Source organism: Balaenoptera borealis (genome assembly GCF_965194805.1).
Source record: "Balaenoptera borealis genome assembly, chromosome: 14".
Taxonomy (NCBI): Eukaryota; Metazoa; Chordata; class Mammalia; order Artiodactyla; family Balaenopteridae; genus Balaenoptera; species Balaenoptera borealis.
Window position 1 is genome coordinate 54,807,806 of NC_138875.1, and position 14,481 is coordinate 54,822,286.

Here is a 14,481-nt window from a genome sequence, read left to right on the forward strand (position 1 = left end):
CATGGAGACGACCAGCTTCATGAAGTGTTAAATACAGTTTGTTTGTATCACCTAAACTGTTTTCTTTAATCATTTTTTTAAACACTTGTAGTACCCTTTCACCCATAAGTGTCCTAGAGAACAAATAACACAGGTTTCTGTAATGCAATTTAACATTTACATGAGTTATTGAAAGAAATCTTAAAATATGAGAAAATAAGAAAATTATAAGGGAATTTAAAATCTTATGGTGTTAAGATATATGATATATAGATATATGTGTGATAGAATAAGTGAGCAACCACTTAAATAGTAGGGCTCTTTGACACAAAACCAGAACTCGATTTGTATGTTTTCTATATCTGGAGTGAAACAGGACTCTTCATGTCCTATCACTTATAATCAAGTACCCCAGGTGCGCTCTCATCCCCCACCCCCTCCACCTCTGCCCTGACACACAGAGCCTTTACATCTGCAGGGACTCAGGACCTGATCATTATGTTCTTGATGAGTGAGGCTTACACGTAATACTTTTTATGGGTCAGACAGAACATAGTATTCATCATATCTGCCCATACTTTATTGGCCAGGGCTCACTCAGATGACAATACCTAATTGCAAATGATGCTGAAAACTGGTCTGCTTGTGTGCCCAGGACAAAGAGGAAGGAGTTTAGCTAAGCAGCTAACCAGTTTCGGCTATTTTATTGTAGCATTGAACACTCTGATGAACATTTGTTACTAACCACTTTCTCCTTTGATTTTCATGATCTAAATTTTCATTTCTTCTCCCTTCTCCTCTTATTAGCCATTCATTCTTGATTCCCTTTGAGGACTGTTCTTTCTCTTCTCAGTCTTTAAAAATCAAAGTCATAATTCCAAAGGACTCCATCATCATCTCTCTGAACTTTTTACTATAAATATAATTCCTGCAGTATCTTAAAGAAAACCCTTGTCCCACATTTTCTTTACATTTTGATGATTCTTAAATTTAATCAAGAACTCTTTGCTAAATTCCAGACCCATATTTCCAACAGTTTAATAAATACTTTGATTTAGAAGGCTCCCAGGCACCTCAAATCAATCACATTCGAAAATGAATCATTAATTTCCACCAAATGCCTTCAGTATCATCTGTCCTGGTAAACGGCTCTACTCTGCCTTGTAATTTCATATTCTTTCTTCTCACATACACACTCCTCAGTGAAGATCATCAATTCAGTTACTGCATTCTACAATTTCTGGTTTTTTATTTTTTAGTATCTTTTGTATCTATCATCTATTCTCACTGCCTGAATTCAGGCTAAGTGGTTTTTGGGGGGGCTGCCTTTTACATCTTTGCTTACTAGCTGCTCTCCCAGAATTGGTCATAGTCTTCCTTTAACTCATTATTCACACAGAGTCAGAAGGAAGTGGGAGAGAGCTTTCAAGACAGAGCAGTTAGAAAGAACCAAATTGGAATGTACAATTTACATGGTGGATCGGGGTGGATTATAGGACTTGGAGAGAGGTGCAAGAGTTGGGCAGAGCAGTTCCTAGAAAGAGAAGATGGACGTTAGAGCCAAGTGTCCAATCTCTGCACAGGGTTCATTAACTGAGCAGAAACGATGGTCCCGTTGATGGTCCAGTTGGCTGAATTTGTTGATGGAGTTCTTTGGTCGAGCAAAGCAGAGTCAGGAGCACAGCCAGGAGAAGGAATATTCGGGCCAGATGGATGCTGATCAGAGTCACAGACCAAGTGGAACAATTCAAAGTGCAAGAATCAGAATGCGCTGGGGTGGAAACTCTGAAGTAGATGTCTTAGATAAGCTCTCAGCCAGCTCTGTTAAGCAGCCTGAATGAGAATAAGTGTGTGGAAGCTTCAGAAAAGAGAGGCAGGTTTCTGCGCACTCCGAGGAATACCTTTTAGTCATCAGATTGTCAGATTGTCAGAAAGGTGGGCTGCCTGGTGAGTTAGTGAGTTCCCAGTGACTGAAATGCTTCAGGGACTTCATGAGTGCCTGTGAAGCTACCATAGAGGATATTTTTGCATCATATGAATGAGGGGGTTAGACAGTTGCTGAACTCGTTTATAACTCTCAAGTATTATAAAATATTATCTTCTCAGTTTGAAAGTTATGATCTGGTTCCAGCTGGCTATGTGACATTCTTTAACATTCTCCTCCTATACAGCAGGTATTGAGTTGCAGAAATTCTCCTGTTGTTGTTCTACTTGTATTTCATTTCCTCGAAGAAGTGGTTTTCATCTTTGTCCCATTCATATGCAACAAATGCATCCTTTATTTTACTCTCCCCCACCCCTTCCTGATTGAATTCAGCTGCCAATAAAGTCGACCAGTTAGTTCAATGAGGTTTTAAGTTTGAACTAGGTCTTTTAGATGAACAGGAAAGATGAAAGAAACCTGGAATGCAGAGTCCAAATTATGGGGTTCAGCTTTGAAAACACAGCGATGCCTAAAACCGATGGTTCCTTTGTATAGAGAGCAAAGCCAAGCAGCAGTGACACAAGATCTACTCTGGAAGCTTCTAGCTAAGAGGGATACGTTTCTTAGATTTGTTGTCAAGTGTAACATTTGGAAGTGGTAAATCACTGCAGGAGCCTGTGTGCTTGGCAACCACACTTCTGCCTGGGTTGCTGGCAATACAAGCTGTGGCTTCATCGTCTCCTACAGTTCTGATGGGGACATGTGAGCCATCAGTGACTGATCATTTTGGGAAAACCTGACAGAAAACAGACATTTTCCTTACTTTCTCTTGCTATAATGAAGTGAGCAGAAGCTCAATGAAATAAAGTTGTCTCATTTATTATACAGATGACTCACATGCATTCTGACTCACGCCAGTAAAATCACTCTGCCGCTAGCAGAAATATGTCAGGGCCTAAGAAAAATCGTGCTCTTTAGACACCCCCCTCACTCCTTCCGGAGGACTGGGCTATCATGATGTTGTTCAGATCTGCCCTTCTGCTTGGAGCTGGGGCAGTAAGTCATTTGGCTGCAGGATGAGTTTTCTGGCTTATAGCTATATCCTTAGGGATAGGATGCTGTTAATCAGCCCTCTGCATGACATCATTAAAGGAACAGCTCCTGCATATAAGGAACATACTATAGCTTTGTCATTCTCATGATTTTAAAACAGTTCTGTTCTTTCATCCATCAGGTAAAACAAAGATGCAGTAGAAACCTGTATTTCAGAACAGATGCCTCCATAATTGTGCTCTTAAAAAGAATGTGCTGCCATGCTCTGCATTATATCTCCTTTGTATCTGTTTTTTGTCTGGTGATGTCTGAGCAGCAGCCATGTTTTCGCCTTGGCTTACTTTCAGAACTCGATGTGATAGGGGTACTGCCAAGAGTTTGCATAAAAGCAGAATGTAGTTGTGTGATGTCATTGTGATACTTTGTCCAGTTAAACACTCTGAGAATTTACTCTTTTAGTCAGGGGAAAAAAAAAAATTTGGATTGTCTTTCCAGAATGTATGTTAGGTGAACTATCTCTAAGTTCACACTAAAATCCTAAACTAATTTTGTATTAGTGTTTAATGATAAAAGCTGACTTTCTAGAAAAATACATTTATTTATGTCTATTGAGATGTCTTGAAAGGTAAAATTTTCTGCATATCAAGAGCAGGTTTTCACTCTTTCAATTGGGTTTTAGTAAAATTTTCTATGGAAATAGTAAAAAACACCCTAGAGCTTCAAAGTTCTTATAAGTTTTCACTTCCTCTTTTTTTTGTTTTGTTTGTTTGTTTTGTTTTTCCTTTCTCCTATCCACCCAGCTTCTATGTGAGCGTGGAGGTCTAGGCACAGGAAAGTGAAGTGATCTTCCTGAGATTCTAGAGAATAAACTGGCACTGTGGTTCCTGGGATCAGAGCCTCTCTTCTGATATTCTATATGCAGTGAACTCTGTACATCATTTTATTTTCACATATGATATTCATATGATGTTTATTCTTATGAAGTGGTTATTCATGGAGAAGAATATTCCAGTTCTTTCTTGTGGGTTTTACATTCTCCTATTGAAAAATTGAAATAATCTCTGCGTAATTGTTTATGTTTGTCAAAACACTGCTCTTTCCCCATTCACTGACATTTCTCTGTATCCCATTTTATCTTCACTAGTGGGAAACTGGCGGAGGGATTCTTAAAGAAAATGGAGAGCAGAAAGACATCTACTTAAATGGATATTGATTCTGTTCCATTTTCAAATTATGTGTAAAGGGTCATTTTAAAAAAAAATGTAAATTGAGCTAAAAATGTAGAAAATTCTAAGACAAATGGATAAATGTAGATTGGTCAATAGGGTAAATTAGATATGAGTACTTATTGACCCACCTCTGAGCCAATTAAACTGCAGCTTATCTAGAGTTCCAAAAATATGTTCTATTAGACTTCATCTCTGTGAGTTTCTCCTGATGAAATATGATTTCACTGTAGAATAAATTCAGGGAATGCCGGATAATATATTTTCCTACTGAGAAATTTATAATGCATATTTGTGTGATAGAATCTCTAGGATGTTACATAATCAAGAAGCCCTTTTGACTATGTTTCACTTTTTTAGATACAGTATTTTTTTCCCTTGCCATACTTATTGACATGCTGAAGAGTTGATTTGCTGTCCCATAGGACATGTACTAGGCATCTCTGAACTAAAATTTTCTTTAAGTAGGTAATATAGAATCGTTTCTAAAAATCATTACAAACATCCAAAGCGTGGGAGTTTGGGTGAAACATAAATTATATTTTCTATGTTAGATGACATTATTTTTTGAACAAATAATTGTCACCTTGAAAAATAATGAAAGAAACTTAACTGTAAGCTTCTTAAGAGTAGGTACTGTTTATTTTTGTATTCTTATCATCTAGCATAGTGCCATTAGTCAAAGCTCAATCCTTGTTGAGTTAATCATGATGAAGAAAAAGATACCTATCTGAAAAGATTTTAGATCATCTCCTACACAAGAATGCTCACTCTAATGTTAGAAAGAAAACTAAAATCTGTTCCAATCCATCCAAAATTGTGCATTTTCCTAAAGTAGCCTATTTTTTTTTTATGAAATAAATTTAGTCACCAGTGAAGTCTCATTGAGAACGGATGTGTTCTTATTTATATTTTTCTAAGCTAAAAGAAAAATTTAGAACCACTGAGTAGCTATTACAGCTGTCCCATAAGAGACTAACCATTTTTTTTGTTGTTTGTTTTTAGACTGTTTTCTAAGAGATAATAAGATATAATATTCATACACCTGTATCATTTTTTCCTGGTATTTTGAATACAAATCATAGATCTATCGAAATTTCTATCTCTCCAGTGGAAACAAGTATGTAATATTTTCCAGTGAAGTTTTTGCTGCTGTGTATTTTTTGTTTTTGTTTTGAAGCTACTGGAAATACCATGTAATTGTTGTCATGGTACTGAATATGTCGTCTGGCAACACAGGAGCATGAAGTGACAATTGCCAATGTAATGGTAATTTGAGGTTAATAATAATTTAGTGTTGACAGTAATCCAGGACTAATTATCCCAATTCTCTCTGTGTTTTCCTTTTGATACCTGAAGGCTTTTTTGCTTGTTTTGTTATATGTCACATCAAACCAAGCATGGAGAGGGGCCCTGAGCTGACTAGTGGGCAGTGGTATTGAAGCTGTGTAAAGTTATGGTTTGACAGCTCTCTCATTAGATGTGTATGTCCTGGGTGTACGTATACCCAGCATCAATCAAGTGGATTGGAGTCATGGTCTTGACATAGGAAATATCACTGTATCTTAATAGCAGGGAGAGAAAGCCGCAGGCTGATGGAAATGTCTTTTAAAGTAATAACTGTATAACAGATTATTGTGCCGTATGGAGCAGAGAAAAATTTTGATCCTCTGGACCCATGCTCTTTACTTGGCCTCACTGAATTATTCACTTTTCAGTATTGCCCTCCTTGTTTTTTTTTCGTAGTAGTTATTTAACTACAGTGTCTAGTCATTCCTCTGATCAAGACTTCTGGATGGTTACATTTATTCTACAATGCTTTATTCTTCTCAATAAAACTTTGTTTTTTCATTATCATCCAGCATCTGGAATTCTCTGTCTTTCTTAAAAACACAGAAGAAGATTAACACTGCCCCCTCACAGTCTCCTCATTCACTGTTTCATTAAATATTCTGAATACCTTTGATTCTATTACTTGTTTTATATTCTGCTTTTGTGTATATATATATATATATATAATATATGTATAATTTTATTTCAAACATCTCAAAGGACAGACCCTACTTATTTAGCCTGAATTTTGGAGAATTTAATATGATTTCGGGTATATCAATTGACTTGTAGTTATAGGATAAGTACTCCACATATATTGTAACTATCCTTAATGATAGTTGATTCAGCATTGATTATCTATGGGATATTTAGCCACTTTTATCCTCCATTCTTCTATTTTCCTAAAGCCAAGTGGAGGTTAAATGGAGGGGTCTGTGATGATGTTGCATCTGTTTATCATATAATTGGGTCATATAACCCAGCAAGGCTGAATTGTTATACCTTTCAGCATATGAGATATTAAAACAGTCACATGAAAAGTAAAAGAATAATAGAAGTACATTCAACTTAGTTTAAAATCTTAATGCTGTATGGTTATGCTACATGAGTTTAAGTATTAAATAGTTAAGTGAATACTGATTGATTGCCTATGCTGTGCCAGGCACTAGAGACCTATTATGTGCATTCCACAAGAACAAGATAGACATGATTACTTCCTTTATGGGATTTACTATTTGCAATGCATAAATGGATATGTAGTAAAATAACTATGCATTAATATTCTTCTTATAAAATTGTGGTGAACAGAGAATTCCAGACAAAGATGGCATCAAATGCAAAGGCCCTGAGTTAGGAAAAATCTTGGGGGTGTATCCTAGAAAGTAAGAAAGAGGACCAACATGGCAGGAAGGTAACACAAGGGAGACGATGATGTGAGATGAGGCAGAGGCTTAACCAGCAGAGTCTCGGTCCATGATGGGAGCTGAGCTTTTATACTAGGTGTAATGGAGAGCAATGAAATGTTTTCAGACAAAGGAATATCATATCTGACTCATGATTTCTATATAGAAAAAATGAGTTGGTGGGAGTGAAAAAGTAGAAGCAGAGCTAACTCCATAGTTTTTTTTCTCCTTTTAAATTAAGTCCAGATATGTTGATGGCTTGGTTAGGATGGTAGCAATGGAAAAAAAGGGAAATACCTGAAGTAGAGAGATATTTTTGGAAGTGATATGATAGGATTCATTGCGGGTGAGATATGAAAGATAAGGGAAAGTAAGTAAAAATGATGGTTTTCTGGATGCATGACTGTATGATTGGCAGTGCTATTTATTGAGAGAGAAACAGATTTGGAGACTTGAATGGTTTGAGTAAATTCCCTTTTAGACTTGCTTCTTTGGGCTTTCTATATTTAAGATGTCTACTAGACATCAAAGTGGAGATGTGAATGTATCTCTTTCTCTCTCTCTCTATCATCATCTACCTGCCTCTCTATCAGTGCATGAATCTGGGGCTTCAAAAGGACAAGTCTAGATCAGAGATGTAAGTCTGGGAATCACTGTGTAGATGGTGCTTGACGTAATCTGAATCAGAGAGTGTAGATGGAAAAAAGTGAGAGGGCTTAGGAATGAATGCTGAGGGACCGCTATGTGTGGAATTTGGTAAAGGAGGAAAAGTCAGCCAAGGAACCTGAGAAGGAGTGGCCAGAGAGGTAGTAGGAAAGCCAGGAAGTGAAGTGACACTGAAGCCCAGAGCAGAGAGTGTCCCAAGGAGGAATAAATGGCCGTCTTTACCAAATACTGCTATAGTCAAATAGCATGAAGACAAATGTGTTCTCTAATTTGACAACCTGGGCCATTGAGAATCTTGACAAGAACCATTTCAATGGAGTTTGGGGATGCAACCCAGGTCGGTATGTGCTGAGAAGTGAATGCAAGATGAAGAAGAGGAGACAAACTGTGGACAATTCTTTTGAATTATTGTGTGTGTATGTGTGTGTGTGTGTGTGTGTGTGTGTATGAAGAGGAGTGAAAAAATGAGATGGAAGCTCACGTGGAATGTGGGGGCCGAGGGAGGTTTATTTGTGCTTAATGAAAACTATTCTAATATTTTAAAAATATGAGGCAATTCACACATTGTGGGGTATTTCATAGGAACAGAGAATTCTAAGAAATAGCTGAAATTTAACTCTTAGTTGAGTGGCAGTCAAGTAATTTTATTGGTACAGGCCATCACCTATCTCTCTTTATTACTTCCATACCTGATTATAAATGTATGTCACTGACAATAATGACCCATTGAACAACTAGCTTGAAATAGCTTTTTTGAAAAAAAAATTTATTTATTTATTTATTTTTAATTTTGGCTGTGTTGGGTCTTCATTGCTGCGTGTGGGCTTTCTCTAGTTGTGGCGAGCAGGGGCTACTCTTTGTTGCGGTGCGCGGGCTTCTCACTGTGGTGGCTTCTCTCGTTACGGAGCACAGGCTCTAGGCGTGTGGGCTTCAGCAGTTGTGGCATGGGGGCTTCTGTAGTTGTGGCTCATGGGCTTCAGAGCGCAGGCTCAGTAGCTGTGGTGCACAGGCTTAACTGCTCCGTGACATGTGGGATCTTCCTAGACCAGGGCTTGAACCCGTGTCCCCTGCATTGGCAGGCGATTCTTAACCACTGTGCCACCAGGGAAGCCCCTGAAATAGCTTTCTTATTTTACACAGCTGCAATTATCTGGAACAGTCATGGGAAACAGTAATACACTCTTTGTCAGACGGTGACCTTGGTGAGCAGCAAATTTTTAAAAAAGACTGTACTGTCATTCAATGACTCTAGCTGCAACAGAAATTTTTTTTGAAAAAAAATTTTTTTGCCACATTAATTCCAACTGTCTTTCTCCTTCATTGGTGTTTATAGTGATGTTTCTGGAACCCTAAAATCATTGTTGCCTCTGCCTTTTCAGGTCATTCTGGAGTTGTCTTGTTAAGCTAGAGGCAAACTTGAATAGAAAATCAGCTTCTACCTTGATAACAAACAGAGCTTTGCAGTTCTCAGACTTTTCAACATCAGGGCAAGAGTGGCAGGAGAGAAGATGTGTATTCAGAGGCAGCATGAGCTGCCCATGGTCCCAAGGCATCCTTTCCAAGCGGTCTTGGCCAAGGTTATCACCGCTACACATGCTTTCTGTGGTAGCCTCAGAGCAGGGATGCCACTGGCACTGTTGGGCCCTTCTGCAGAGGAGAAGGCGTCCAGAACATCTGTTGTCCTGATATTCTGCATATTATATTGCCTTTACCAAAGGACATGGCAACACAGAGTTTGGGGGTAGAACTTTTTAAAAACATTTCTTGCCTCTTGAAGCTGCCTCTGAACTCAGAACTTTTCGAGTGAATTTGCCTTTTTTTCTCTTTAATCATTAGTGTTTTTTTTAAAGCTTCTGCTTGGACTAGAAGGAATCACTGTAAGGCAAAAACTTGCATACAAGTAGGCAGAACTCAAAGAACTGTCAAATGCAGAGGGTCCTTTTGTGGACTGAGTGTTATCTAACCCTCAGGATGTTTGGCTGGTAGAGTTTTCAGATGACACATAATTTGACAAGTTTTCATTGATGAGGATGCAGTTCCTTATCTTGGCAAGGAGATCAGGTTCAGGAACCAATTCAGCTACATGTCCAAAAGATAAGGAGAGTTTCCTCTGTTGATGCTCTAAAGCACCGTCTCCTCTGTCAGAGATATTGCTGGTCTCAGTAATGGAAAGATTGCTACCTGACCTTAGTTGGGAAGTTCCTGTTCGTTCCCATTTGGCCTCTTCAAAATGTTTGTCTAATTTTATCTGTAGGGAAGTCCCAGAGAAGAAGGAAAAACTCACCCCATAGTGAATTGCTTCCTCTAGGTGGCTGCAGTAAAATCTTTAATGTAAAATTGTGACGTATACTTGATTATTTGTCTCTGACCTCCAGGAAACTGTCAAATGGGGCACTTGGGAATGACAGACATCTAATCAACATGTTTGCTGATGTTTTAGGATTCGCTGATTGTTAATACAGCGGCACCTCTGCTGTTTCAAAAAGGTCATGCTGTCACATAAATCTTGTTTGCAGAGGCTCATTCACCTAAAGGTGAGCACTTGAGGAAGAACAGGGTAATACGACAGTTTTAAGCAGATGCATTTGTATGCATGTGTATGATGGGGAGCTGGGAATGAAACTTGGAAAGCCTCAATTCCATTCCTTTATTTTTTTTTCATACTTCCCTGTTTCATAAGCTGAACTTACAGAATACAAAACAAATGAATATAATTAAGTGACCTAATTTAGAAATAAGACTTAATAAATTTTTTTTTGGAGTATAGTTGATTTACAATGTTGTGATAGCTTTGAGTGTACAGCAAAGTGAATCAGTTATACATGTACATATATCCACTCTTTTTTTAGATTTCTTTTCCCATATAGCCCATTACAGAGTATTGAGTAGAGTTCCCTGTGCTATACAGTAGATTCTTATTAGTTATCTATTTTATATATAGTAGTGTGTATACGTCAATCCCAGTCTCCCAATTTATCCTTACCCCCCACAAGTTTGTTTTCTACATCTGTAACTCTATTTCTGTTTTGTAGATAAGTTCATTTGTACCCTTTTTAAAAGATTCCACATATAGGTGATATCATATGATAAGAAATTACAGACTTTTAATGGTGATTACTGAATTTACCTTGATGCAAAAATTCCAAGCTTTTGGAATATTAGCCATTACTCATTCTGTGAGTGTGTTTGTGTGCATGTGTGTCTGAATTGATGAAAAGCAGAAGGATAACAATTTTAAAATGAAAGTTTTTTTAATTCTGTGATAGTCCTTCATGTACATGGTTTAAAAGTGAAAATAATATTTTGATGTTATTTTTAATTGTTTTAAGTGGCAAAGTGATTGGTCAAAGTAAGAAGTACTCATTGAATCAGGGGTTTTGTTTTGTTTGTTTTTTGTTGTTTAACGGAAGGATAAGACCTTAGCATTCATCCTATCAATCACTTTTAACATCATGGAACCAACCCTACCCTATAAGCTAGTCTGTCACACCCATGCGTGCACTTTCTGACTGATAAAATTCATCCATGAGTGCAATACAGTTACCTGCAGCCATCGCCCTAGATCCTCCTCTGACCATATTTCTGAAGAATTCGAACCCTTGCTTTCTGTCCCTAGATCTAATGTTGCCTCTTGATCATCCCTTAGTTTATTATTATTATTGTTGAGGTATAATTGACATATTCTTAGATTTAAGTTTTAACTTTCTTCCTTCATAACATCTGGTTCTCAACTGTATTCAGTTGATTGTAGCTTAACTTTCTGGCTTTTGTCAGACTTCATTGCATAGGACTGGGCATGAACACACCCTGTATTCAGGCTTCTGAATCCAACCCTGACTCAAAGGTAGCCCTGGTGCCTGCGGAGGGCACACTCAGAGAGATCATTATTTATTCTATGTCACCTCAGCACTTCAGTATGATTGATTAAGCCTTTTTGCGAATAGTCACTGAGTATAACATCAAGAGCCAGTGTAGTCACTGAAGTTTGGTAGTGAACTAACACACTTCATCTTGAACTAGCCATTATGGTCAGGTATTTGTTATCTTAAAAGAACGAACAGAAGGTAATCGGAAGATCAACTTCATCTCTATTTCGCACATAATAATCTTGTAGAATCCCTTCCTTTTTTAAATCAGTAAGTTAAAAGCATTTATTGAGGAGAATGGCCAGGATAAGAACCATAACTTTACAATAGCAGTTCTCAAAATGTCATTTCAGGGGATTAATGAGATCAAAACTATTTTTATAACAATCCCAAAATGTTGTTTTCCCTGTCAAGTTTCATTCTCTAATGAGTATACAAGCAGAGTTTTCCAGAGGCTGCATGAAATGATGATACCATTGCTATGTGGCTAATGGAACATGTGCTTCCGTATTTATGGGCTTTAAACTTTTCTCAGTTTTAATTTCTAACATGCTAAATAGCTATAGGTATAATGTGTAGAAATAGAAACACTTTGGTATCCTCAATTATTTTTAAGAATGTAAAGGAATCTTGAGACTAAAAAATTTGAGAATTTCTTTTTTTTTTTAACATCTTTATTGGAGTATAATTGCTTTACAATGGTGTGTTAGTTTCTGATTTATAACAAAGTGAATCAGCTATACATATACATATATCCACATATCTCTTCCCTTTTGTGTCTCCCTCCCTCCCACCCTCCCTATCCCACCCTTCTAAGTGGTCACAAAGCACCGAGCTGATATCCCTGTGCTATGTGGCTGCTTCCCACTAGCTATCTATTTTACATTTGGTAGTGTATATATGTCCATGCCACTCTCTCACTTCGTCCCAGGTTACCCTTCCCCATCCGCATGTCCTCAAGTCCATTCTCTAGTCGGTCTGCATCTTTATTCCCATCCTGCCCCTAGGTTCTTCATGACCTTTTTTTTTTTTTTTAGATTCCATGTATATGTGTTAGCACACAGTATTTGTTTTTCTCTTTCTGACTTACTTCACTCTGTATGACAGACTCTAGGTCCATGCACTTCACTACAAATAACTCAATTTCATTTCTTTTTATGGCTGAGTAATATTCCATAGTATATACGTGCCACACCTTCTTTATCCATTCATCTGTCGATGGACACTTAGGTTGCATCCATGTCCTGGCTGCTGTAAAAAGAACTGGAATGAGCACTGTGGTACATGACTCTTTTTGAATTATGGTTTTCTCAGGGTTTATGCCCAGTAGTGGGATTGCTGGGTCATATGGTAGTTCTATTTTTAGTTTTATAAGGAACCTCCATACTGTTCTCCATAGTGGCTCTATCAATTAACATTCCCACCAACAGTGCAAGAGGGTGCCCTTTTCTCCACAACCTCTCCAGCATTTATTGTTTCTAAATTTTTTGATGATGGCCATTCTGACCAGTGTGAGGTGATACCTCATTATCATTTTGATTTGCATTTCTCTAATGAGTAGTGATGTTGAGCTTCCTTTCATGTGTTTGTTGGCAATCTGTGTGTCATCTTTGGAGAAATGTCTATTTAGGTCTTCTGCCCATTTTTGGATTGGGTTGTGTGTTTTTTTGAAATTGAGCTGCATGAGCTGCTTGTAAATTTTGGAGATGAATCCTTTGTCAGTTGCTTCATTTGCAAATATTTTCTCCCATTCTGAGGGTTGTCTTTTTGTCTTGTTTATGGTTTCTTTTGCTGTGCAAAAGCTTTTAAGTTTCATTCGGCCTCATCTGTTTATTTTTGTTTTTATTTCCATTTATCTAGGAGGTGGATCAAAAAGGATCTTGCTGTGATTTATGTCATAGAGTGTTCTGCCTACGTTTTCCTCTAAGAGTTTGACGGTGTCTGGCCTTACATTTAGGTCTTTAATCCATTTTGAGTTTATTTTTGTGTATGGTGTTAGGAAGTGTTCTAATTTCATTCTTTTACATGTAGTTGTCCAGTTTTCCCAGCACCGCTTATTGAAGAGGCTGTCTTTTCTCCACTGTATATTCTTGCCTCCTTTATCAAAGATAAGGTGGCCATATGTGCGTGGGTTTATCTCTGGGGTTTCTATTCTGTTCCACTTATCTATATTTCTGTTTTTGTGCCATTACCATACAGTCTTGATTACTGTAGCTTTGGAGTATAGTCTGAAGTCCAGGAGCCTGATTCCTGCAGCTCCGTTTTTCTTTCTCAAGATTGCTTTGGCTATTTGGGGTCTTTTGTGTTTCATACAAATTGTGAAATTTTTTGTTCTAGCTCTGTGAAAAATGCCAGTGGTAGTTTGATAGGGATTGCATTGAATCTGCAGATTGCTTTGGGTAGTATAGTCATTTTCACAATGTTGATTCTTCCAATCCAAGAACATGGTATATCTCTCCATCTGTTCGTAGCATCTTTTATTTCTTTCATCAGTGTCCTGTAGTTTTCTGCATACCAGTCTTTTGCTCCTTAGGTAGGTTTATTCTTAGGTATTTTATTCTTTTTGTTGCAATGGTAAATAGGAGTGTTTCCTTAATTTCTCTTTCAGATTTTTCATCATTAGTGTATAGGAATGCTAGAGATTTCTGTGGATTAATTTTGTATCCTGCTACTTTACCAAATTCATTGATTAGCTCTAGTAGTTTTCTAGTAGCATCTTTAGGATATGCTATGTATCATGTCATCTGCAAACAGTGACAGCTTTACTTCTTTGTTTCCAATTTGGATTTTTAAAATTTCTTTTTATTCTCTGATTGCTGTGGCTTAAACTTCCAAAGCAACGTTGAATAATAGTGGTGAGAGTGGGCAACCTTGTCTTGTTACTGATCTTAATGTAAATGGTTTCAGTTTTCACCATTAAGGACGATGTTGGCTATGGGTTTGTCACATATGGCCTTTATTATGTTGAGATAAGTTCCCTCTATGCCTACTTTCTGGAGGGTTTTTATCATAAATGGGTGTTGAATTTTGTC